Source organism: Equus quagga, chromosome 5 (genome assembly GCF_021613505.1).
Source record: "Equus quagga isolate Etosha38 chromosome 5, UCLA_HA_Equagga_1.0, whole genome shotgun sequence".
Classification (NCBI taxonomy): Eukaryota; Metazoa; Chordata; class Mammalia; order Perissodactyla; family Equidae; genus Equus; species Equus quagga.
Window position 1 is genome coordinate 88,733,512 of NC_060271.1, and position 27,691 is coordinate 88,761,202.

The 27,691-nt window shown below is 45.0% G+C and overlaps 1 protein-coding gene across 8 annotated transcripts in view; it reads left to right on the plus strand.

The window, feature by feature from the left end:
• BCL11A (BCL11 transcription factor A) overlaps positions 1 to 27,691 on the plus strand; it is a 97,553-nt gene that overhangs the window by 15,844 nt on the left and 54,018 nt on the right. The window contains exon 1 of one of the 8 annotated variants that reach the window (XM_046662285.1): positions 4,273 to 4,369. The exons of the other annotated variants lie outside the window; for them this stretch is intronic. The gene's annotated coding sequence lies outside the window, so the exon portion shown is untranslated. Of the gene's footprint in view, positions 1 to 4,272; positions 4,370 to 27,691 lie in introns of those variants that run through there. 8 annotated transcript variants of the gene reach the window in all.

The following is a 27,691-nucleotide window of genomic DNA, read 5'->3' on the forward strand; positions in this document are numbered from 1 at the left end:
TTACATTTAGGGGGCAGCTCACAATGAGCCATTTACTGCTCATTTTAGACACTCCCCCCAAGTCTTCACAGTTAAAACAATGCATTAACCAATGTTAAATTTTAAATCTCATGAGTTTCTCTCTTCCACTCCATCCTATCCTAAGATTAAAAAAAAAATTATTCTTTTACATTTAAAAGTGAACATTGGCTACTGAAGAATGATTTAAAGGCTGAGAAAAATTTTAATAATAAATCGTAACCTTCTCATGTTATGTTTTTGTTATGTTAAGGGGAAAAAAATCAATAAGGAAAAATTTAATTCTGATAAAGATACTCTTGGATCTTTGAAAACAACTGCTGTCCTTTTAACTAAAACATTTGAGCAGCTTCAAAGACTATGTATTTCTTCTGATCTTGGAGCTGTGTGACTGGTAGCAAGAAAGAAAAAAAATCTTATTCTACATACAAGTGGATTGCTTAACAAGTCTGCACAGACACGTACTTGTTTGTACAATAGAGATAAAAATTCCTGTATAAAAATAATTCAGCTGCTGACAGCAGGCATTGTTGTTGGACCTGTCTTTTGTGCTTGTCCCAGCTCTAGGACCCCTCCCCCCATCTGCTTGGTGCGGCTTGCTGCCTGTAGACTACTGACCAGAAGTTAATTGCTGTATATTAAATATATAGGTATTGTATCTAAAGAGGAATATCTCAAGCCTTCCTATATGCATTCCACTCTACACTCTGATGTGCTTGGGCATTGCCAGCAGTGGGGTGGCAGACAACCGCTCTAATAGGGAAAATGACTTGAAGGCAGTTAGGGGAAATTTGGCCTTCAAGTCCCATTTGCTCTGCAGTGTAGCATCGGTTTCTAAACTTTTGTTTTTAATCTAATTCTGATTTACTCTGTCACATCCCATATCAACCCTCGTTGAACTCTACTCATGTAGAGTAACATTAGTGTCAAACGGAATTGGTCAGGACTGTGGACCTGTGGCTCATACAGATGGTTGTGGATACGGGTTACATGCAGCTCTGCGTCCTATTCTTTCTAATAAACGTTAAAATGTGGTGCGTTTCTGAGCAGGGCCCATGGATAAGAGAGTCAAGGAATCAGGGGTAGTACCTGAGGTTTTCTCCCTTCTCTCTCCTCTTCTTTCCCACTTCCTTGATATACCTACATTTCAGGTAAGATCAATTCCAGGGAAACATCTGATGCTGGGCGGGTGGAGGGGGAGAAGGGTGGCGGAGAGAAGTCGCTGGAATATTTCCAGTTGGGGTTCAAACACAATCACCAAAGCCGAGAGCCCTTTGGTCCAGCAGTGGAGCAGTAAGCACAGGCACGTGGCCCTTTCAAAGCTGTTACTCTAAGTCTGACTCGTACAGTGGCTGAGATAGGACTTAATCTGCTTTTATGCTTTTACCTGGATGGGGTGTTTGGGATGGAGGAAGGAGAGAATTCACTGGGAATTCTATAGCTAGAATTTCTTAAATGTCACGAGGTTAGTAAGGTGTGAGTTAGCATTCAAGGTGTGAGTTAGATTCTTCTCCAGAGTGGTGATTGGGAAGCCTGAAAATCCAGATTCCCACGACACTCTCTAATAACTGGGGTGTGGCGGCAGTGGTGGGTGGACATCACAACTTTCTGAATGTCAGCTGATGTCTGCATGACCCGTTCCCCTTGGATTAAATGCTGCCCGTGCAAGATGGGGGAACCCCAGGAAGATAAATACCAAACGACAGGATTTTCACTCCTCAGAAGTAAACCAGATCTCGCTCCTCTGCCTCATCGTCTCTTCTTTCTTGCTCTTTTCCCTTTGGAAGCAGAAACTTCTAAAATGAATGCCACTCCAAGCCGATGAAAAAAGCTGTTTTTATACCATAGTGGATGTTTACACAGGAGACTCAACTTGAGGGGAAAAAGGCTTTTTGGGAGGGTGATGGGACTCGTGTTAATCTGTTTTGTTGGAGGACTGTGCAGTATTGCCTATGAGCAACTCTGGGCTGTTTTTGATAAATTACCATGGTTAGAGATAGGTTTGGCTCTGAAGGGCTTAGTTTTATGAACAAAGTCCGTAACGATGTTTGCAGCCTCTGTTTGTCTCTTAGCCCCTTTGGCTTCACTAGAAGCTCAATGTTTAGTTTAAGCTCAGTCTGGAAGATATAACAATTTTGCATTAAAAAAATGAGGAAATCATAGGAAGAAAAACCCTTTGCTTTTTGGATGAATCTTACTGATAATTTGCTAAAGCTCATTTGAATTTTAAGCACTTCTTTAATCTTCAAAGGCTAAATTGCTTTATGAATATGCATGGTGTGGGCAGACTTCAGTTCATTACCTAGTTGTAAATTCTAATGACCATTAGGTCCTTCCAGTAATTGCGAATTGTTTTGCATTTTTGATTGGCCTATTAACATGTACATTCGGTGCACATCAGGCTGGCCTGTCAGCCTGCTGAAGGAGAAAAAAAAGGTGAAAATTGTTTATAGCACCAAGATTCTTAGATTTTCAATCTTGCAAAATTGATGATGTAAAAAAATTAAAGCAGTGTTTTTTCTTCTCAAGATTGAAAGTTCACCAAGAGATTTGACATATTTAATTTACATGATGACTTTGCACTCCTTCATTAATGCAATTTGCATATGAAGCTGTTGTTAATCACTTTTGATCATGTTTTGTGTATTAGCTGCCTCAGTGGCTCTCCTCCTCAGATGCCCCAGTAGAAAGGAGCAAAATGATGCATCTTCTTGCCAAGTTTCCTTTAGTGAATTGAGGAATTAGAAGTCTAACCTTGAGTAATTACATATGTTTTATCCGTTTTCTTTTAACGTTAAGTACAGTTTGTGGAAGTGGTGGCTGGAAGTCGTTCTCATTTGGGGAGAAGACTGTAAAATTTAAGTGTATGATTGAGGGACATCCAGATACGTACAGAAATATGTATTGCCTGTCTTGTTTCCCCACCAAAGTTGTCGGGCAGTTTCATTGTTAGCAGTTTGATGGCAGGGAGACCTGAATGTTCCAGTGTATTAAGACATCAGGCTCCTCCTTTGGAAGAGAGCAGGCTACAAACTACAGACCTTTCTAACAATGCTTTGGGTTCCTTCTTTCAATATACGGCTGGCACCTACACGTCTTGGGCCTGAGCTTGGCTGACTTCTTTATCTTTTTGCTCAAGTACGTTTTCCTGTGGCTTCGTTCAGTTTCTGCTCTCAGCCGCTCTCTCTGTGTCCTCCCCTAGTCACTAAAGTAAATTGTGGTCTCTGGGCTCCCGGGTGCCTCTTTCAAGGTACACAAATGCCCTGGTTGTGAAAACAAGGTGCTAACTAACGGTTTCCGATTTTTAAGAGCCTGTGATTTTGGTGTTTGCCTTTTCTGTTGAATAGCCTGTGCTGTCTTATTGATGTTCATCTTTGGTTTATGAGTTTATCACTGGTTAACAAGCAGAATCAGAACACTGAAACTGATATTCTGATTAAAAGGAATGTTTAATGAAAGAAAATAAATTGTGATGGAAAATGAACAGTGTGTAAGAAACATAACTACAATTTTAACCTCCGAGGGACCCTAGCACTGCCCTACCGTGACTTCCATCCATACCATGCTAAAAGCATGCTTCAGTTCAAAGTTGTTAATATTCAGCTGGGAAACAGTATCCAGAACACAAATAAATTATTAAGTGCATGAACTTTTTAGGCAGTAAGATGAACTGATGGGGTCCATCTGTGAGATCCAGGGGCTTTTTATTTGTGTGTGTCGAGCGATTCTGCCCTCTCCGACTTCACAGCCTTTGGTCTCCGGCCAACTGCATGCATAATTGATTCCACACGCACTATCATTTTCTTGATGTAATTGCTTTACTAAGATATGATGAAATCTAATGGATAATTTGCTATTTGAAAATGGGCAAAAAAATTTTCATACTTTTTATTGGGGGGAGGGGTAGTAAAGAAGAGGGTTTTCAGATGACCTGGTATTGAAGAAAGGAGAACAAAACGAAAAAGGCCAAAGTAACTTCTGCACACTGCTTCGATCGCGTTGGCTGTGGGTAGGAAGGTCTTTGTGACATATGGAAGCCAGTGTGTAAATCTCTCTCTTTCTGTCTCCTATCACCCCTCCTTCATTCCTTCTCTCTGTGCCTCTCCCCCAAAACTTTACAAGAAAGGGATCCTAACGAGGTAAAAAGTAAACAGTTTAGTCATCACAAGCCTTATTATTCAGTCTATCCAGGAGTTTTGCCATGTCGGTTTATTTAACTTCCAGGAATGTAAACACTGACACAGCCCTAGAAGCAGCAAGAAAGATGACAGCATTAGAGTTAAAAACCGTGAGCATGGAGTAGCTGTGCTTTATACTCTGCTGTAATAACACTTTACATCGAAACGTAATGGTAAGTCAAAACCGACTGGAAACTTCTGCTTATATGGAGTACAAATTTTATTCTAATAGATTGGCATAATCTAGTGTACCCAGAGTAGATTGTTATATAATGGAGAAACTGTATAAATGTCAAGTACACAAATAATTCTACAGGAAGTAAATGGAAAGTATTAGAATTTCTTAAATCACCATTAAATTTTGTTGGTGGGACAATCTCATTAGCTCCCTCAAAATCATGTGTGGCTTTGCATAAGTCTTTTAAAAATGTATTTTGGGGGAATTTATGGACGTTGAAACATTGTTTTAATCCAAACCAGTTCATGCTTTAAATGTACCTTTAAAAAAATTGTACTGTTTTTCAAAGTACTTAAAGGGAGTGAAGGGGTAGAAAGCATATAAAGCGAATCCATCTCACTGTGGCAAACTGTTTTTCAAGTAAAGTCATAATAATGAACAACACATGATCTGAAATTTGATCAGCAAACATATACTTATGCCAAGGAATTTTCTTTCTTTCTTTCTTTCTTTTTTTTTTTTGCCATTCACATACCAGGGTTCTGTAAATCAGTAAACCAGGCAGAGAGTAACGATTGTAAGGGAGAGACCAAATCATACTACACAGAATGGCACAGCTAAGCTGTCTTTTGGAAGCAACATTAACACCCCTGCCACTAACAACAACAAAAAAAAACATTTTTACAAAACTGGAAATGACAGAATAATTTTAAAAGGGGGAAAAAAAAAACCAACACCCCACCTTCTGATGCTCAAAACTTCAAACTATTAATAGACCACCAGTGAGATAGACTGTCTTTGTGCCTTGAAATACAAAATGAGGGAAATAATTAGCAGAGGAACAAAATTCTCAAAATTTGAAGAACTTCTGTGATTACTCGGGGTGCAGTGAAAAGAAAATGCAAATTTCTTCCTGATCTTAATTAGAATCAATTGTGCGGTGGGTGTGTTGCATTTGGGGGGGAGGGGAGGGGGCAGGGAGTGAGGGGTGGGGGTGGGGGGGGCGTGAAGCGAGGGGCTTCGAGATGTGGAGACAGGTTAGCAGGGGCCTGGCAGCATGGCAGGAAGAAAGGTGGCTTCCAGCATTGGTGCAGTTAACGGTACTGAGGGGGCCCGAATCCTGAGCCCTTGATTTAGCTGGGCTCATTTCCCCTCTGGGGCTGGGAGATTTTATCTGTCTTTTGAGGGGAGGCTGGGCGCTGAAATAACAGCCCCGGCTGCCTTAGGAAGGAGAAGCCGCCTGTGGGTAACTTTCCCCCATACATGGGAAAGCTGTGTGAGATGCTATGGGCTCTGCCTTGTGCACTGTGGCCATCAGTCAATGGGGTCTGCACAGGACCCCCAACACCAGGGCACCACCTCCGCCAACCCCCCCAAATACACTCTTTAGAGTTCAATGGTGGTGGTTGGCCAGAGTCCTGCCAGAGTATGTGTAACCAGTTTCACTGGCTGGATTTCCCCTTGTGTGAAATAATAAAAGCCCTGGCCAAGGCTTATGAATCTATTTTTGTTTCATTAATATTATTTATTATGTATTTTATTAATTTTTTTTAGGAGGGACTGTGCTCTCATTTGACCATTTGTAGTTATAATTAATACATTCTGTACTGGTTGTAAAAAGTGTACTTGCATTTAATTGCAAGTCAGGATAAATTAATGGGTATGATTTAAAACAAAACTCACTTAAAATATTCTTGCAGGGAGCAAAAGAGGGGGTAGTCCCTGCATTTAATTTATTTTCTGTGTGAGCGTCCGTGGCGAGAAGGTCGAAAGGACTGTGTGGGTCTAACGGGATTGTGCCTGTGTCCAAGGGATGTGGGGGCCACACGGGGCGGGGGTGGGGGGGGGGGTGGGGAGGGAAGGACGAAAAGTGGGCAGGAGGAGGGGCCGCCAGGAGCTCTGTTCTTTTCTTTAATTTCTGAGGTTACCGGGAGGGGCTTAAGCAAAGTGGTCAAGTCCATCTGCTCCGGAGAAGGTGGTAAAGAAAAGAGGTTAGTGGCAAGAGGGAAGGAGCACAAAGGGAAAATTGTACATTGGGAGCGTTGCTCTCCCGGCCGTGGTGTAGCCAGACTGGTTTAGCAGACAGAATGATAGATTGTTTTGTCAAGGGTCCCAGGGTGTGCCCTGAACTTGAAGCACTTTGTTTATGTTGAATAGAAAGGGAAAAGCTCAGACATAATCGATGTCTAGTTTTTAGGAGCTCGAAAGAGGTGGGAGAACAGAGAAGAGTCGGGGAGGTGGGGGAGGTGCGGGCCCTGGTGGTGGCTGTCCATTAACAGATGAACTTGGCCGAGGGCCAAGCTTTAGATGCGAGCGTGTCAGGGCCCCAGTGCAGCCAAGCCTTTTCAGGGTTTTTATTTTATTTTTTTTCTTTTTCTTTCTTTCTTTTTTTTTTTTTTTAAATACCTGCTGACTGTACATCAAATGCTCCCAGGTCTTTGGCTAAAGGCAAGAAAAAAAAAAAAGATAGCTCAATTTTTTTCCCCTCTGAACCAGTTGAGGCCAGTCTTTTGGCTACACACACAGGTTCTGTCATCTTTCCTGGCTTGCCGTTGGGAAAAAAAGAGTTGTGATAACGCCAGTAACCCGAGGGCCCAGGATCGGAAGGGTTTGGTGTGTTCAGGAGACCAGTGTGTGTGAGCGCATGTGCTGGAGTGCGTGTATGTGAAGCCAGGGTGTGGCACGGCGAGGGGGCCTGCGTGGGCAGGTAGGAAACCCGGGGAAACAAATTTTTTTTTTAATGGCGGAAGTCAAACTCCTCGTTGGAAAGGACCTGTGAACTAATCTGTGGTGGCTGAGAAAGATAATACACAAGCAGGGCCCAGGAAAGGCCAAGGGTGGCGAGAAAAATGCCCTTGTTCGAAGCGCAGCGTTTCCCGTGCAGGGCTCATGGCAAACCCATGGGTCTGGGCTTGTTTTGTTCTCGATTATCTTATCGTCTTTGGTCTGTTTCTGTGTTTTTTAGCTTATTGTGACATTATGCATTCACTTATGAGTGTTGGCAAGCACAAGTCATCAGCCCAATAACTTCCTGACATTTTTAGCTCTTTTAATGTGCAGTCTTTGCCCTTCTGCCACAAGTGGCGAGGTAATTGAATTTCCTTGTTACCTACTGGCAAGAGGCATGTTCTGGTTCCCACATGAGGGGCTGCTGGGGCGAAAGCTGGGTTCACAGAATTCCACCTGGGGGACACCAGGGCTTTCAAGTGGTTTGGGGGCCTGTCCGAAGTGCAGGTCATACAATAAAAAATATTTTTTCCCACCATAGACTTACAAAGCTACCATTGTGAGCATCCATATAAAATAGGATAAAATCACGTTTACTTCCCTAGGCTGAAACCTCACAACGGAGGTGAATTTTCCCCTCTCCTTATCTAGTAGCAAATAGAAACTGGGAAAATTTGGAGGCCTCTGGGCTCATCCCACGGATAACCCAAAAAAACTCAACCCAGTCCTCAGATGCCGTCTTCTCTCCCACGGAAGTGTCTTTGTAACCTGCGTGGTAAGAAAGGGAAGAGGGGCTGAAAGAAGGGGAAATAAACCCTTAAAAATATGTTTACCTCCTTTTTTTTCCTCTTCAGCCTCTGTGCGTACATGAAATAACATGGCAATGAAGTGCCGCCATTTCCACTTGTGTGAGCTTGGGCGGATTTCTTCATCTCTCTAAGCTTCAGTTTCCTCATCTGTAACGTAGAGGGAGTCCCACCTCGTGGGACACTGTGAGCATTATATGAGAACACTTGCCTGGTATGCGGTAAGCACTTGAGAAAAGCCACTTACTATTATGATTACGACTCAGGGCTTAGAACTTTTTCTCCTATAAGAACTGGGGTCTCCACATAGTTCTTCAGCATGTAGGGGTGAGCAGGTTGGGATGAGAGGAGAGCAGGGCAGGGAGGCTTCCAAAGTGCTCAAAGCCCCTTTTTGCCTCAGGGTGGGTTCCTGTGGGAGCCTGTGGGAAGGGGTCATTGGGTGGAGACGGTTCAGTAGCCACTGCAGATCTGGTGAGGTGACGTGACTGGGGGTGCTTCTCTCTATTGGCAACTCCCTCAATGCTTGGCCTCTCTCCCTGCAGATGTGCTGCATCACCAGGAGAGTGTGCCTGGATGTGTGACACAATCACTCTGGTTTCATATTCCTACTTCACCACTGACTGGTTGGGAGAGTTGGGCAAACTTTAAAACTCTGTGAAATGGAGACAACAAAGAGTACGTCCACTGTAGAGTCGATGCAAGGAGTAAATGAGAGAAAGCACATAAATTACTTGCCACACAGGATGCATTCCGAGACTCCGTTGCCATACTGTGTATCTGACGCGTTGTTACTCCATCCCACAGCAACCCCAGAAGGGAAGTCCTATTAGCCTCATTTGGTAGAGGAGGAAATTGGGGCTCATCAAGGGTTAAATAGCTTCCCTGAGGGTTTGCAGTTTTTAAGGATTCAGTCCTTTGGCTTCTACTCATTACCCTCTGCCACCTCCTCAAAAGGTCTGGCGCTTTCTGCAGTGGGGCTGGGCACCACTTGGGCGGGAAGCTCTGGTGCCGGATGGTTGGACCTCCTGTGGGTTGTGTGGTCAAGTGTTTCAGTCTTCTGGGAAAGAGAGGAATGTTCCCATCCAGTCCCTGGGCGGCTGTCCTGGGCGTATTGGAGGAGCCTTGAAGCTGTTGGAAAGACTTGCAATGTAAGGAATTCTGCTTTGCAAGTAGTCACTTTTCTATCTGTCATCCAGAGTGAGCCAGAAGCGGGGAGAGGGTCCTGTGAAGAAGAGGGAGAGGTTTTACTATTTGTTTGTGACTTGGTTAGGAGACAGCAGTGGGCTAACCAAGAAACCAAGCTAGGACTTAAGAGCTGATGAAGTCTGGCTTCATCTGTTCTCTTGTCTGTGTTCTGTTGTCTCTTTGGCATTCACTTCACTGACCACACCTTTAAAGGGTGGGGAGAAGCAGAATTACGCTGAGAGGGAGAGAGTGTGTGTGTATGTGTGTGTTTAGGGCTGCTGGGGACCGTGGGTGCTGGGGGGGTAATAATCTACTTCAAGGAGGTTTTCATTTCTGGCCGAAGAAGCGCTGTGGTAAGGCAAGTCCGGAAAGCATGCTAGGAGACTTGAGAGAATTTTTGAGTGGAAACTACAGTCAACAACTCCATATGATCCACATGTGGCTTTCCCTGAGGCAAAGTTTCAACTGCATGGTGGCCTCCTCCAGTCACTCCGCAGGCTGCTCTGACACCATCAATATTTGCTGAAGCAAGACCAGAGGTTCGTTGCAGAGAGATTACTTAATGTATTCCAAAACCAAATGTCAGGGTTTCCTTTTATTACCCATCCTTTTGAATAGCCTGGGCTACCATGGATCACCATTTATATAATTTCAAAGTTGGGTAGTTAGGAGGCACCTACTGTGTGCAGAGGCTCCATGGGGGAGCTGAAGAGTTGGCCTCAGCACTGACAAGTATCAGCTGGGAGCTCTGCTCACTTGGTAAACCTTTCTGTTCCAACCAAGGGAGGTTGTTCAGATCCACCACCAAGAAGTTGTCGCTGGCGTGGATCCAGGTGGTCTTCTGAGTTGGGGGTGGGGATGAAGGTGGCTGCTGAGAATACATGTGAATAAAGAACTCCAAACCTTCCATTTCATTTCTTACTCTGCCCTGGAACTGGCATGTCCATCCCCAGTGGATCCCTGCTTCCTTCCCTCTCGCCTCTTCACCTCCCTTTCCATGTTTTCTCTCTGTGCCCTGGCTTCAGGACTGCAATGGTCTACCCTGATGACCCCAGAAGAGAAGCTCTGAGCTTTGCTGGGACTCCTAGACTGAAAAGCTGAAATCAGAAAAGGAATACCATTGCTTTGGAGCCCCTAGTTTCCCCCCCTAGTTTTCTCTCCCTTCTCTTGAAAATCAGGCCATCTCTTTGATGGCGGCCTTCTCTTTCTTTTTCTTTTTTGGTTCTGCCTTCGTTAAGGTAAGCACGAATTTAATGCCGGTCCCATGAGGCAGGCCGGTGACCCTTCAGGCCAAGTGCCTGGATGTGGCAATGCTATAATAAATATTGAATGGTGAGAGCAATGGAAATTTAACAAAGCCATAACTGAGGAGACCGCAGAGGGGCCGCGGACTGGTTAAGAGGCTGTTGGATGAGTTGGGTAGTATTTCTACTTCAACCTGATTGAAATGTCGACTAAAAATCAATGCTGTTGACTAGTGATAATTTACAGCGTTCCCAGTGCTAAGTAGTTCCCCGCTTAAGAATGCGTTGGCCGGGCAGAGATTAGTGCAGGGAGTTGTGTGTGTCACAATGAATCAGACGCATTATAGGTCAGCCCTTTATTTGTTTCATCATGACTTTTACACAGTTGTCATGTAATTTATGGCTGCTTTCACATTGTCAAACATTTTCATTGCATCTTCTTCTTTAACACACTCCTGACACAGACGCGCTGCCTTGGAAGTCTTGGTATTATTTCATAATCCGAGAGGAGGCCTATAAACCGTCAAATTACGCTATCTTCGGGCTAATCTAAATGCGCTGCAGATTAAAATCAGAGCTCATTTGTCCCTGATGCAAATTATTAAGTTCTAATTATAAATATCCATTTAATTACCCCATACATTTTTATTTTGCGGACCCTTCTGAGCACTGCTGTCTGTGAGGGGGGAGATGCATGGGAGACAATCTGTGGTAATTAATGTACACGTCCCAACTGGTAAGGGATAAACATATGCTGCTTTGTTTGTCTTATTTATTGATTGATTAGATGTATAGAGTCTTTGGCATTGGCACAATCCAAAGTTGAAATCCTTTTAAAAATGAAAACTATTTAAAAATCTTTTGGGGAAGAAAAAGCAAAACATAGCCAACCAAGAGCTTTTTGCTAGAACACATCGTCCTAAAATATGGGATTTTCACCAGATTCTGAATTTGATCCAATTTAGATTTTGTAGAAGTTAAGAGTGAGAGAAACCATACCTGTTCTGTACCTAGAATGTGAAATTATTCTTATAGAAAAGACTTTGTTTAAAAGCCCACAGCATCCTTATTTCCAGCCCTGCAGCCATTCTCTACGAGGAAATAGCAGTATCAGCCTGTAATATGAAGGCAGTCCACTTGAGAGCATTATGATAAACTACTTTTTGATTACCAAACAATAAAGTAAAACAAAAAGATAAAATAAAAATTTCCAAAGGCCTTACAACTAGACGTTTAGTCTTGCATGAAGGCAATGGGTAATTACCAAGACTGGTTTGGTGGGGTATTGAGGTTTTTGGGGCATTACAGATTTTTCTAGAACTAAACTTTGACTTTTAATGATAGTGAAAGACATTGGGCTGGGAACCAGGATGCCTGCGTTCTGACCCACAGCTGTGAGACCTTGCATTCCCTTCACCTCGTGGCAGTTTAGCCTCTCTTATCTGTGAAATGGCTAGTTTGGATTGGTGGGTCTCAAAGCTATCCCATCATGTACCAGCACCCATGGGCAGATCCCTACTTCCTCTCCTCCCTGTTTTTGGAATCTAGTTGCTGAATGGGGGTCACCTGCAAAGAGGGCAGCATATTTTCTTCATTTGCCTCAAAGATGGAAGCTCTGGTGGAGATTAAGGCTTGGGCCCATGATCCCTCAGCAGAAAGCTTAAGAGCAACTTTCAGATTGCTGGAAGCAAAATTGAAGCGTGGTATAATGGAATGGTGATAATTCACAGAAGTTTCCAGCCTTACAAGATTTCTCCATTCTTTTTAATTGTTGCAAGCTGTTTTTTTGATAAACTCTAAGGAATGTAATGTGTATTTTCTCCAAGCTTGCTTTTTTGGGCAACTGTAGCTATGTCAAAATAGAAATACACTCGACAAAGAAATAAGTTGAATTCAAACAACCAGGTATTTTAAATTCAATTAACTGACTGAATTCAGTGATATTTTCCTTCTTCCTCCCCCAAAAGCTGGTTTCTCTGTATGGACATAGCCTACATATGCTGAGTTCTTGGAGTTACAAATTCTTGCTTGTTAAAGGCATCCGATGCAACATGTTTAGAAGAATTCTCCCTCTGTTAGTGTTGAAGACAGCATAAATTGAGGGAAAATGTTCTTTTTTTATTCATCCTGTAGGTAAAAGCATATGGCCTGTTTTGGGACATGTGATCTTTGCAATCCATTTTCTAAACTTGGTGTTTACCATTGACTTTTAGCATGGATGTTTCCACACTGTCCGGCAAATACCATTTATCCATGGCATTAAATTAGATGCAAAATGATGCTTTCAGAAGCATGCTGAAAAACAACATTCAAAGTTGTCCTTTGGATAATGATTATCTAAAACTCTCTTTCATTATCCCATGTGCTAAGAATTGGGGAAATGAACCAGTTGTGAAATGAACGTGTTCCTTGTAGGGCACAGGCACTCTTGAGATTGATAGCTTCAATAAAAAAGTAATTTATTTAAATTACTGCCTCTTTAATTTATAATGTTTTGGGGGATTTTTATTAGGAGTGCTCTATTAGGGCACTGGTAATCAGCTATTTCAGATTTTGCATGCTCTTCTGTCTCTGGCAATAAAACAAAAGAAAAGTTAAAAAAAAAACGGGGAGAAGGAAAAGGTTTAGCCCTAACTCAACCCAAAGGAAGATAACAGAGAGCCTGCATGAATGGCAGCCACCCAGAGGCCCTTCAGTTATTACCTGAAGAGAAAACATGATAACATTCATGCCAAAGAGATAGGCGACAAAATATGTGTTCAGATATGAAGTTTAGGATTTCATAGCCTGATAGTCTCTCTTCTCCCCAACGCCTCATTGTATTGTGCAAATGTATCAGCCGTTGTATTGTTAATGTATGATAGGGTCCTGCCGCCAGGACAGCCTTGGCTCACTAATGGGGTCAGCTGTGTCACAATGTGATATATGGATTATGTTTACCATGGCATATTTTGTTTGCGAGCTGGGCTGTGAGATGGGAGCAGATGATAAATGAAGATACCCTACAGTTTTCACACTCGTTCCTGTGGTCCTGAATCTCCCAAACAAGCAAGCACTGCTGATAATGGAGAGGTATTTATGGGGACATCGTTGACTTTAAAGTTTTGGATCTCTGGCTGAAGTTTAAGATGTGATAGTCCATTACATTAATGTCTTTACTTAAAGCTCCTATTGGACTGAAATAAATTATTTAGGGTTTGTTGCTAAAACCTCAAAAAATTCATGAAACTTCAGGCTAGTTAAATAACTTTCCTTTGGCTTTCTGTGCCTCGACGATTCATTTGCTTGGGTTCCTGTTTGTTTGTACGATTTCTAAATTTATTTCTCAAGTTACACTGGCAAGGAATGATTTTCATTACTGGATTCTTGTGTGGTACACCTGTAAATGACTTGTTATCTCTTTTGAAAAAAAATCCCCAAATACATCAACACTGTCATCATAAGATATAGTATATATATACACACAAACACACATTTATACATAACATGCGTACTACATGTATACACATGTACATATGTTCATATATATATAGTGTGTGTATATATATACACTCTTTATGTGTATATATGTAGAGAAATATATATTTATATTTATATGTGTGTAAATATATATATATGTATGTACATATGTATGTATGTAGAGAGAAAGATAGAGAGAGACTAGGAAGATCTTTAGATTTACCATGATTCCATAGTCAGTAGAGAAGTTTTAAAAAATTGTTCACGTGAATACCTCTTTTCATCAAATTCTGACTTAGGCAAATCTGTTTTCATGATATTTGTCTCTGAGGGTCTGTTATTCACATCGCCTTGGATTGAGGGGCACAGTTACAGACTTAGCAACAACAGTCCCAAGCCGAAGTCTTGGGTGGCAGCCTGTACTTTTTGCCTTCACTGAGTTGAGAAGTCTGGTCTTTCTCTCTCTTGGTGGCTGCAACACTTGTTGCCTTGAAGTCCCCTTCTTCAGAGTTCTGCCATGAGTCTACTTCTTGTGACTTGCCTCTGCATCTGGTTAAATGGGCTTCAGTAATCTGTACACAGTTACTTCTTACTTATTTTATATCCTGAAAGATATTAAGTCCAACAAGCTTTTACCCGCTGAGTCTACAGAGAAAACGGCCAGGCAATTTTTGTTTCAATCTCTGTGTCTCTCTGGAGCACTAGTTCCAGAGGCTGATCAATAGGTTTTATTGTAGACCTCACTGTCTCTAAAAGCATTGTGACCTTATCCTGTCTAAAAATAGTATTTGCTCTTGCTGGCAGAACCTTGACCTGTGAAAACCCATTTGGAACATAACTGACATATCTAGTCAGCTGTATATCCAAGACATGCTCTGCGAATGAATTCTGTGCAGAACCGTCCAGGAGAACACTTTCTTCGAAGAAGAAAAATAAATACCAGTTCTGAATGCTGGGAGTGCACCTGCTTGCCTGATGCGATGACGGGCCACGTGGTGGGGAGTGAGGAAGACCTGGGGCCTAGGGGTGTGTTGAGAGGGATGAGGACTCTCACAGGGGACTCTTGGAGGGTACATTTAGCCCCAAATAGGCCAAGGGCTGAAGTGCCAAGTGGCTTTAAACAAGGTCTGTGACCCTTTTTAGAGAGTGGGATTCTCCATTGCTTTCCTTGGCAGCTTCGGTCTTGAATGTTGGTAGAAGGGATCCTCCAAAGCATGAACTAGATGGAAAGGAGTATTTCTGAGTCTGAGTCCGCCTATTTGATGATAAGGAATTATGGCCACTTAGGTTTCTTTTTAGATGTGATAATGGTTTTGTGGTTAAAAAAGGAGAAGTCTTTATCTTTTAAAAATACATACTGAAGTATTTACTGATGATGATGAAATGATAGCTTGTCTGGAATCGATGTAAATATTCCAGTGGGCAGGGTTGGTGATAGGGTTATGGATAAAACAGGATTGGCCATGAGTCGTTGGTGGTTGAAGTTGGGTGATGCCTACTTGGGGCCTGATGTATGCCGTACACTCTACTTTTGCATATATGTGAAATTTTCCTGACCATAAAGGTGCTGCCTGACTGATAAAGGGCAGGATGGCCTTGTTCAGTGGGTGTTGTTTCGCCGAGGGTTCAGCTCAGAGGTAGTAAGGGGGCAGGTGTCCTGTGGGGAGGAAAGTACCTGTGAGCTCAAGTCTTGTAACTGGAAAGTTCACTGGAAAGGGGTCGTCTTAGAGTCTGCACTGTGCACCATGCTCCATTCTTCTGGAAGAAAAGAGATCCCACGATTTATTTGCAGGGCATGACGAAGAGGTGGAGGTGGAGGTGGATGGAGTTTTAGCATCGGTGCCTCTTTTTGTCGGGGTGGGTGTTGGGAAGAAGCAGGTGGGAGGTGCCCACTCACCTGGCAGTGTTGAGGAAGACAAGGCACTCCTGCCTTCCTTGGCCGTTTGAGCCCTGGCTTTTTGAGAAGGATGGTTTGTCTGAGAAGAGGCTGACCACATTCTGGAGGAAGAAGGGGACCAAAAACGCAGTCAAGGAAGGACTGGGGCACAGCCTCCGAAAGACGGAAGGGAGCAGTGCGATGACTGCACAGCTGGAAAGGGGCAGTTTGTTCTCCTGTTTAGCAAAAGCCAGGACTGTGGCTGCGTAGCTTGAGAGCGAGGTCACCGGGGGTCTGAGCGCAGCCAGTCATGGGTGCGGACAGGGGGGGTGGCCAGGGTGGGCCTGGGCTCTGCCGGATCTGCTGCCCGGAGGCCGAGACCAGCCTCACGGAGACATTCCCAGGCACAGGTCCCTCTCAAAATGTCTGCTCCCGCTTGCTTCGTGCAGAGGCTATTATTAGCAAGTGTCATTCAGTTATCTGAGAGTAGCGCTTTTAGCTGCCATCTAAGTGCCTGACACTTGGGTTTACAGTAGATTAAATTAAATTTTAGGCTGGTTTGGCTTCACTGGCAGTAGACAATAGGACCAGCTGTTGTAGAAATGTAGACTGAGACCTTCAAGGACCTGTGTGTGTGCGTGTACGGGAGTTCTGAGCACGCAGGTGACTCTTGGGCGATTAGGGACCTGATAGGCCACCACTGTGGGAATACGGAAGGTGCCATTTTCTGGGGTTGACTGCTGGGCTACGCCTCCTTTTGCTCTTCTCTGAATTTCATCCCTTCCCAAAAAAGTGTTTGTGCAAATAGTTTCTCCAACTTGGTTTTGTTGTGCTTGGTTGACAGAAGGGAGTGTACGAAGCTGTAATAATCTTTTCTTCTTTCTACTGCGTGCACATCCATGTCAGTGTTTTTCTGCAAAGAAGGGGCTAAGCTTACATGAAAACACCAATGGGATCCAACAGAGGAAGGGTGTAGATGACTTCTGGCTCATCGCAGCATGGTGACTAAGTTGATCTGATGGGTGGTGTAGGCAGAATGTCTGCTCTGCCCCTCTGTCCTGCCACATATCTCAGAGTCTTGTGGTCTTGCAGGCAGACCAACGTGGAGGTGGCAGGGAAGGTCTGCTCTTTTAGGTGCAAATATCTTTGCTTTCCTTCATGCTTGGTGCTCGGTGTAGTTGTGGCTGTGAATTTAGGGCCTTTATGCCTCATACTGTTGAGTCAGAGCAGAGCAGTGGCCATCAACATCACTTATTTAAAATTCTCAGAAAAACTCTGTGGGGACAATTTCTCCTTCTTATAAATGGAATGCAAATGTGTACGTTATTCTGCTGAAGGGCGATGCTCTTTGCTTTTACAATCTAGATTTAAAAATTTCTGTGGCACTTGATTTCAGTTCCTCAGACTCCAGAATTTATACTCACTGATTAGTAATACATTATGCAAATAATTCAGTTTACATATCCAAATACTGTTTTGCATCATTCACACCTCATGTCTTGAAAAAAAAAGTGAAATCTTTCCTCAAAATAAACAAAACCTGCAGAAGAGTTTATTGTAAGGGTGAAAATTAAAGAGATACCCCTTTGCCTGGAAACTTTTGAGGAAAATTTTAATACTCCTGCAAAATAATTTGGCAAGTTTTTTTTTTTGGCATCTACCCATATGAATATTCAAATACTAATATTTGTATTATCTTTGGCTTTTTGCATTTTTCAATTTTTGGAAAAAAGCTGTAACATTACATCAGATACACGTTTGCATATGGATATGTACAGCCATAAATGAAAATTTGAGCTGAGTTATTTGAAGGAGGTACAATAATTATTTACCAGTGACATGATTTTTCTGCCAGAAAGAGGGGAGAGTGAGTGTATGCAAACTTTTAATACCCTGTGTTGAGGGAGAGTTAACTAAGCACAGCCGTGAATGCTTAAGTCATAGATGGGCAAATGGCAATGCCCTATGAAAAGGATCTCTTTGCTTTCAGTGGGTTTTTATTGTCATTGGAGTAATTCGGGAGAATACAGGATGTGACCTGGAGCCCTTGTGTGAATAAGCACATTCCCCTGCCCATGTGAGTGTCTATCCCAGTGGCTTTGACCTCATGTGTCAGAACAGAATTGACCTCAGAAATCTGCCCAGGATTCCAGTGGTTCCAACCTCACTCTCTGGAGTGGTTAACTGACTGTTGCTGCAAAAATTTCAGGAGGAACTTCCCTCAGAAAGAAGGTCGGAAGGCAGGGGAGAAAGCAAGCCTTACTTTTTCTCTGCTTCTTGAGTGCTGTCATCTTCCTCGTGCGGTGCTCCACACCCAACTCTCCTCACAGGTTATAGACACATTTTTGGCACCGCATGAAGTAAGTGTCCCAACATGTTTTTAATCTTTAACTTTCACGTTGTTAAAAGTCTGATGTACTGGCTTTCAGCTGCCTGGAGATAGTTCAGGGCACAGCACCTGACAGGTGTAGGGTTTTGTATTTTATGTCTCTCGGTGTAGAGGATATAGAATCAAAAAGGCCACAAAATGCCGTGAAGAGGTTGCTGCCCATATATGGGGCACGCACGGCCCTTAGCTTCCCTTTCTTGCCCCAGTCTCACACCTACTTTTCATTGTATCCTGTATTTGAAAGGGGCCCTTGGTGTACTTGGGAGACAAGAAACTTCATGGCTTGGTATTACCTACCAGAGTGTCAGGACTGAGAAATCCCACTTGTCTTCATTTCCTTCAAGGGTTGGGAGATGGGTGCCATAGCTCGTTTAAAGAATGAACTCTCCTTTTGCTGAGGATTGTAAGGAGACAGATTTGGTGGGTACCGTGGCTTCAGGTCTCAACTTGAATGGCAGAAGGTCAGTAACAAGCAGCCCATGAACTGCCTCTGTGAACATCTGCGTCTTGGTCTTTGCTCATCGAGCAGCAGCTTGTTAATGAGGTCCATCCAGCTTGACTTGAACCTAAATAGTAATTCTGGGTCCTCAGGATGCCCTGTGGCAGCCCCTCTTACCTTCTGGTTCTGGGTGGACTTTTAAGGGAACTCCATAATGGTAAGTAGGCTCTTAAAATTTCCTCAACATTCTCCGGTGGGTTTGTCGTCATCCCTCGCCCCCCTCTGGTGTCCGGTGATTCTCACATTGAGCGCAATGGTTCTCGCCTTGTCCCCTCAACGTCCATGCATGTGAGAAACTGACGTTCTCATCTGTGATGCCCTCCCATGGGCAATTTCTGGCTGGGCCCCACCTCTTACTCTCCACTCGAGTAAGCATATTGCAATTCAGGCGAGTTGGAATGTCATTTTACAGGCATAATCTTGAGTCTGCTCTAACACAGACACTTACAAAATAAATACATTTTATTAGTGCTAGGTAGTAACAAAATTCTTTGGACTCCCTTCACAGTGGGCTGCCCCACACCCATGTGGAAGTCAAGGTCTGATCCAGTGCCGCGCTCATGTCTAGTGCCTGATGCTGAGGGGGATCTCAGCAGACGTTGACGGAGGGAACTAGATGAGGTGATTTGAGGCCCAGCCTTGTCGGAGGCAGTCTGAGAAAACCTGGGCCTCATTTTGTCTTTTTAAATTAAGATCGCTAAATCCCAGTGATTATTTTAATCTGTTTTTAAAGAATTTCTCTCTTTCCCTAAAATCGACTTTTAGGGCAAGGCTCTTGTTGACCAGAGCATCTGAGGAATCGTAGAAAGAGTGCAGATCTTTGAGCATAGACATTTCCCTTTGTGAAAGGGGAAGTGAATATTTATTGAGCTTCTTCTGTGTAGGTGTGGAATCGTGAAGTCCTGTCGGTCACCCTCTCCTTGTACAGATGAGGAAGGTTGAGGCTGAGAGGGGAGCGATGATGTGCCTGAGGCCGCTCACTAGGCAGTGCTAGAATTGGCCCAGAGCCCGGGCCTCACACTTTCATCCTGGCTCGCTGTATCAACTTGCACAGCCTCTGCTTGCCCGGCAGGATCCAGGGTGGCCCTCCTGTGCTGCTGTCGAGAGAGTCGTGGTACTCCCAGCGCTTTTATGTGTGATGGCTGCAATGCTTTTCAGAACCAGAGCTTTGCTGATGGCGATCCCGGAGCTCTCTAGACAGTGCTGACCTGGGGATCTTGTGGTAAAACCCGAACCACGAAACACCCAAGCGCACGGCTGTGGCAGAGATGGCTGTGTTGCTTTGCCCTTTCATCTCTCCTCTTTCCTTTCCCTGTAGCCTCTGCCCTGTGGCCGGCAGACCTTCCTGCCGTGTTTCCTGGTAGGTCTCCCACAGTGTGGCGGTTCTGAGGTTTGCACCGTGCGCATGTGGAACAGCGTGGCGTCTTCATCCAAATCATTGGACACATAGGGTAGATGGCGCTGGGATGGTGGTGGAACCTGTACCCTCTCGGGCAGATGGGTCTTGAGAATTGGCCAACCCAACCTCTTCCTCCGCTGCACGGGTTCTATTTTTAAAGGCGTCTCTCAATAGCAGGAAATCCTTCCTTTTGTCTACCTTAAATCCCTTATGCTTCAGTTTAAACCCACTTCCTCTGCATTCCAGAGAAGATGGAGTATCTCATCACCAGCATTGGGCTGAAACCCCTCATATTTTAGAATTTTCTGCTCTACTCCCTGCCACTGCTGCTTCCTGAATGATCTCTATTCCCTGAACTTGAACTTACAGATCTGTTATCTTTAAGCCCATTTGTTATTTTTGTGCCTCTCTTTAGAGCCTGCTGGTTTCTGAGACCTTTTACTCATTCACTAGTCTGATTGCTGCAGTGGCAGGAAGGATACCTAGTGTTTTCCACATACTTACTCCTCAATCTGCACTCGGGTATATTGCTTGCTTTTAAAAAACCAGTGCTTCATTGATGACTCATGCTTAGCTTGATGTCCACTAGGAATCATAGATCTTCGTCAGCCATCTTTGAGTGCAATTAAACTTTCACCCCCAACCGTATTGATGCCACATCTCCCTTCCCAGACCTCCCGCCCACATCCCGGTCCTTGTGCATGTTGCACTTAGTTCTCCACTTCTGTCCCAAGTTCTCTGGCCACCTCTCTGCTTCCTCAGGTGACAGAGAGTTATGATCCTGCCTCCTCCCTCTTGGCTTCTCTCCCAGTGACAACTTCATGGAGGCTGAGAAATACAGTGAGTGGCCTTTCTTGCCTCACTTACTGCTGGGAGAGAGCTGTTCATAACTTTCCGCTGACATCTGGAGAACATAGGTTTTGGAGGAGCAGAGCCCAGATTCCCTGTGAGCCAGCAGAGCCAAGTCTTTTTTGAGTTTTCAGTACAACCTGTGTTGTAATAATAGGAGTTGGTCCTTGTCTTTCATAATAAAACAAAACCTAAGTGCACATAAAAAAGCACATCTTTTCTGTGTGCCGGGGTGAGGAGAGGTGACAGTGAGTGTGTAGGATGATATGAACAGCATTACAGACATGGGAAAGCATTTCAGAGCACACAAACATGGCATGAGTAATTGTAGGCTTATAGCCACAAGGCTGGATTTTCAATCCCCGCCTCCTCTTTTTTTTTGTACCCCAGTGCAATCAGTTAAGATATAAATGAAGAAGGGAAAAGAAGGGTCACCTTCCCTTCAGACTCCAAGGTATTTGTAGCCAAGGACCCCCCCTTGTGGGTGTTGGCCCAGCAGAGCCCAGAGAACATCCCTGATTTGATCTTTCTTGGGCTGACTTGCTCACTTCCCGTTCTGCCAGCGCAGAGGTGACTTGGTAATCCCCGTAGTGTGACCTCACAGTGGGCTAAGTGGCCTGGGAACTTCTGTATCCAGTATGAAGTCCGGTGCAGAAATGGGGAAGCTGGGAAGTTGGGTGATCAAGGGTCGGTTGGAAACCCCTGTGTCTGTGTTGGGCTCTCCTTCTATCTGCTCCTCTGTTCACCACCACATTCTCCTTGCCTGAAAGCACTGGCTGGGTTTCTAGGAAGAAAGAGGCAGCCTGGTCCCATATACATGCACTGAGTGCTTGTTTCTGTATCATCTTCCCCGTGCTGGGTCTCCAAGGCCATTTCTCCAGGTAACTGAATGTCTGAGTGGGCACCTGGCAAAGGCCTGACTCCACCAGGTAGTGGCTGCAGCTCCCTTTGGAGGAAGTGTCGCTCTGGGATTAGTGAGAGGGCATCAGTAGTATTCCCATTGCCTCCTGGGTGTTGGTATTTTCTCCATTTCTGTTGAGGTCAGGGATCATGTTTTATTTTTTGTATTTTTGTGCCCCACATTATACTGGTTCTTATGTGGTGTTTAATTCATACAGTCACGGTTTTTTTAATGATGGTGATACGTTCTGAGAAATGTGTCGTAAGTGAATGTACTTACATAAACCTAGATGGTACAGGCTACTACACACCTAGGCTATATGGTACTAATCTTATGGAACCGCCATTGTGTATGTGGTTCATTGTTGACTGAAACGTCATTATGCAGCACATGACTATGCTTCGTTCAGGCTGATTGACTAAAGCTTGAAAGGCCAGGCTTTGGATTGCATTCCTCGGCTCCCTGACATGGAAAGGTGCCGAGGCTGGGTGAGTTTGTTTTCCCCCTTTCTCCCTGTGGACATGATGAGAAAGGGTTGGGGTTGGGATGGGAGTGGCATCTTTGCGGCCTTTGCTCCATGAGTGCCTTTTCTCTTGGCCAAGCAGCGAGTTCTCTGTTTGCAGCTTCTGCCCCTGCTCACCTGGAAGTCATTGTGGAGGAGGCTTGGGGCTGGGCAAACGCTGGGAGGATAGCTCGGGATCCCTGGGGGTGTGGGAAGCTGGGAGCAGCGTCCTGTAAACAGCCCAGAACATACCAGAAGGGAGTACGGCCTGCGTTCAGAAAGGACTGAGTAGTACTTTCCTTCTGGTAGCTCTGGCTGATGGCAGAGCTGGGTTTAAATGGTGATTCTCTCTTTCTCTCTTTATTTGGTCTAGGTATATGCAAAACCTTTGAATTTGAGTGGGGAAATCCTCTCTTATCAACGGAATTCACCGACTCTTGCAGTGTTATCCTTTTCAGTGTGTTGTGAAGAGAGTCATCCAAACCAATTAGGTTTATTTGCACAACTCTGATTTCTTTCATAAGAAAAAAAAAATCCCAGTTGAATTCTGTGCTGAGATGACCTGTTCTCCAAGTGCCAGGAGTGTCCAGAAGAGGGTTGCTCAGCAGGGCCCAGGTTCAGGACTACTGTCCTGTCAGTGGCCGGGGCAGCCCGCAGCTTTCTAGTTTGGCTGTGGCCTTTCTCATGTTGTTTTTTTATCTGCTCCCACCCGCATCACTGGAGGTGGCCCAGCATGAAAGTGTTCCCTTAGGAGGGCTGGCTGGAAGTGCTCTCGGGGATGTCTGGGAGGAAACTGCTTGTGTGGCCTGTGTATCACTTCAGCCCAAGCCCAAGTGAGCCCACCTGCCTTCCCTCAGGCCAGCCTTCCTTCCTAACTTTCTCCCCTAATCCTCCCCTCACCGCCTGGCAGTGAGAGCCCCTGAGGAGTAGGCCCCTGGGGGCAGAAACTCCTTCTAGTGTCATTCCTAGGACTCAATTACTTGTCCCTTCTATGTCCCATGTTCCACCATCTTGAAGTGGTGTTGACTGCGTAGCTTGGGGACTGGGCCAAGATAGGGATGTGCCTTAAACCTAATTAGCATGCAAGTCCCTGACTCCGGTCATCCTCCTCCCAGGGGAGAGCCTTTCAAAGAGTTGTGCTGTATGAGAGAGAGAAGGTAAATCGCCACCCCGCAAAGGTTCTATAGCAGCAGATTTTGATGATGGGAGGAGTCCTCACTATTCCTGAAACTCTCCCCCAAAAGTTACTGTTCTGTGGGCCATCCTTTCTCTGCCTCTCTCAGGAGTAACCAGAGGTGGTGATGTAGTCAAATGTGACTTGTTAGCCGTGCCCTGGCTGTTCAGTTTTGGGTGAGATTCATCTCTGAGATGACTAAGCAGTAAATCTCCACGGCCGAGTGGTTAAGTTTGTGAGCTCTGCTCTAGCGGCCTGGGGTTTACTGATTCAGATCCTGAGTGCGGACCTACACACCACTCATTCAGCCGTGCTGTGGAGGCATCCCACATAGAGGAACTAGAATGACTTGCAACTAGGATATACAACTATGTACTGGGGCTTTGGGTAGGGGAAAAAACCCCCAAAACTCCTTTCTCCTGTGTCAGCCAAATGGATGTGATGTGGGTGGGCAACGTGGTCAAGTGTATTCCTTCACTTTTGATGTGTGTTGCAGTAAAACCTGCCTGGTCTCCTACCTCTTGTTAAGATGACTCATAGTTGAGAAACTGAAAGAAAATAAACCCTCTTCACCAGACAGTGAACCTCTCCAGGCTCTGAACCAGTTTCAAGTAGCCCAGGGATGCCCGGATGGCTACATTATTGAGGCCTCTTAAATTAGATAAGCAACATGAAGTGACTGGGGGTTTTTGTTTTCGCAGGACCAAAGAGTTTAGAGCTGAGAGCAGAGGCACGTGCCTCCAGTCTGATTTTTTAATTCAACATGTGTTTATTGAACACTTACTCTATGCCCAGCACTGTGTTGGGTGCTGGAGATGCAGGGGTGAGCAAGACCAGGCAAGTTCCCTCTCGTGAAGCTAACTTTCTCATTTGGGAGATGGGTGTGTGTGTGGGCATGAGGGGGCAAATCCCTTGTACCTGAGAGCCAGATATGCAGCCAGAGAGTCTCAAATACACAGGCCAAGAGAGGTGAAGTGACTTGTGCAGGCCACCCGGGCTACCTAGCAGAGCTCGGCCACAAAGCCAGTAGTTTTTTCTGAGTCCCAAACCCATGCCTGATGCAGCCACCTTGAGCAACTCAACAGCGTGAGTTGCCCCTTTAAAGCATCCTTAGGTAAGCAGGCTCCCTCTGTTGACAGCTCTCCAGGGAAGGTGAGCACAAAGCTCCCTTTGTAGCTCCCCACTCCGAGTGTTTCTGAGCTTTCCATGTTGTTTGGATAAAGTTGCAGGCCCAGGTCGCCCTGCACATATTCGTTTTGGAGTTGCTGAGACACTTGCATTTTGTGGGAAGAGTTACTCTATCTTTGGCCCAGTTAGTACTAAGCCCTGAGCCATGTCCTTTCTTTGGCCTTTGAATACCCATCCCGGTTACTGGAAGACCACCTTGGTGAGTTGAGGGTAGCAGATGAAGCACTTCACATTATTTACTTATTTATTTGTTTTGGAAGAAAAAAAAAAATCCCACTTGCTTTAGCATCCCTCTTCTTGCCTTCATGGAAACAGAGTGCACAAAGCTTGGAGGAGAATTAAATGGCACCCCTCCCCACTGATGTCTTACATTCCGAGCTTCTCCTATGCCTACTGCATTTTCAACTTATTACAGCTTTTCTATGGTTTGGAAAATCCGTTGACTGAGTGATGATTGTTTTCATGAAACGGTGCAACATGTAAAGCAATGGTTGTCATTAATAGTGCAGTTATGTAGAGTGTAGCTCTTTAAGCCTTCAGTTTCAAATCAGATTAGCGCTCTGTTAACTTAAAATAGCCCCAAAAAAGAAGAAAGAAAAAAAAAAAGAACTGTCGAAAATCAGAGGGAAATATTAGCATTATGAAACATGTTAACAAGTGGCCATTAGCACTTTATGTCTGCATGAATAGCATCTTTAAGTGTTTTATTGGTAACAGAATAGAGTGGAGTCACATAGAATGGCATTACTTTTCAAATTGGCAAGTTCTTTTAATTCAGCTTTCTCCTTGTTATTGCCTACTGGGGAGCATTTATTCGCTTGTCAAAATGTATGCCAGGGTGGGAAGAGGTACTTTAGCTTTTCTGGCTGATCCCAGGCTCTCAGGTGTAAGGGATTTGTCCCTTTACCATGGTCCCCCCAGGAGGAGAGAGAGTCTGAAAGCAGGCACGGAGGAAGAATAAGACCATGGAGGAAGCTGGCGTCTCAGAGCCTTGTGCCTGCCCAGTGCCTCTGCACAGCCTGGCGTGTGAGTGTGCACGTCTGTGTGTGCCTGGACACATGCGGGCTGCAAGGAGGTGTGTGGGGGGACCACCATGTGGGAAGAGCTCTGAAAAGCTGCTGCTAGTGCTTGGCACCTCCTCAGGCTCCTAGCTTCTCCTTCTAGAGGCTCCTAAGCCTTAGGGAAAAGACTCTAATTTGGTCTTGACTGCCCCATCTCAAGAGCCTGGCATTCTTTTTCCTTTCCCCAAACCAGCTGAACCCCTGCATTTATAATATAACGCAGAATGCTGGTGCCTCTGGGCCTCAGGGTCCTTGGGAAAAATGGAAGTTGAAACTCAAACTCCAAACCCAGAGCTCCCCCAGGTCGGGCCCCCCACCGTTTATGGAGATGATGTGGAGTGGCTGGCCTCCCGGCAGTTTGGAATTCTGGAGGTTCACGCATTCATTTTTCAACAATTTTTTAAAAAACTTCCCATGTGCCAGGAACTATTCTTGGTGTTGGGCATATAGTGATGATCAAAGCATTCAAAAAAATCTCTGCTCTGTGGCTCCCATTCTAGCTGGAAAGAGAGACAGATAGTAAATGATGAATAAACATGTGAATTATGAAGTGTGTCAGAAGATGGTCAAACTGCTTTGGAGAAAAATTAGGTGGGGACGAGGGACAGGGAATTTGTGGTGGGCACACTTTAAATAGGATGACTAGGGATGGCGCCACCACCCAGAAGCAAAGGCTGCAAGGCGTGAGACCATTGGCTGTGTGGATTTCTGGGGGAACAGGGGTCCATTTGCTCTTTGCTCTATAGCGGATGCAGACGCCTGCATACAATCTGCCTGGCTGTTGGAGGAGAAGTGAGGGGCCCTGCAGTTAGAGTGGAAGGAGTAAAGGAGGTGGGTTGGAGCTGAAGTCCCAGGGAGAGGAGACCAGCACCTTGTAGGCCATTGTGAGGACCTTGGCTTTGACTTCAAGTGAGATGGAAGCTAATGGAGGAGTGGCATCATGGGTCTTAGGTTTCCAGAAGGTCACTTTGGCTGCTTTTTGAGACTTCAGTGTGGGGTGGTGGGGCAGAAGCAGTCAGAGGCTGTGGCCAAAATCCAGGCAAGATGATGGCAGCTTGGACCAGGGTGATGGGGATGTGAGAAGGGGCTGGATTGTCTTGTTTTGAAGGTAAAACCAACAGGATTTGCTGATAGATTGGATGTGGGGTATGAGAGTGAGAGAGGAGTCAAGGTGGACCTTAGGATGTTTGACTTGGTGACTGGAAGGATGGAGTTGCTCTTTACTGGGATGGGAAAGGCATTGAGAGGATGGAGTGCTCAGCCCAAGCTGCTGGGCCCCTCCTCCCTCTCCTCCTCCTCCTCCTCTGCTTAGGGCTATGGGTGGCTGTTAGATTGCCCTGGTTCAGGAAGGATTGGGAGGGAAGGGCACGTGGTCCTCATAGGCAGTTAGGAGAGCTCCAGTAGTCTGCTTGTAGCTAAGATGACTTAAGTCAAACTCTAATTTACAATTCTTTAGAGAAGGTGTTTTTCTGAACCGTTTTATTGTTTCCTTCTCTACTGTTCTTTAGCTACCGAAGACACCTCGATCTTTTGACTCAGGAATATCTGCTTTGTTTCTTGCATTTCTTTCCTTCAGCTTGTTTTCTCAGAGCTCAGGGAGACCATCAGGGGCTGCTGGTGAACCATGGGATTTGGAAATGGATATACAAGCTGCATCTTTTCCTGGACTTCACCCTCTCCGGGTGCCTGAGGCTCCTCAGGAATCCACTGCCACTATGTCTTATACCTTCGAAGAGCCGTTTCCTGAAGACGTCCCTGTGGCTCTGCTGTGCCCAGATCTGCCGGTCAGCCTGGGGTTTGGAATTTCTGATGGAAATCGTTGTCCTCCTTTCCACAGGTCCTCCTCCTCCCTTTCCCCATTCCTGGAAAGAGCTTGGCTGGCAGATAGAGTGTTTTTCCTTGAAAGGAGAGTGGAGAGCCCTCTAATGGAAAAGTGAAATAATTCTTGGAATCCTCGTAACACCCAAGCCAGCCAAAGCTGAGACCAAATAAATTATTTGGGGTAATTTGCAAGGGCCTGAATCAAACAAATTGCTTTCTTGCCCTGACCTCAGCTTG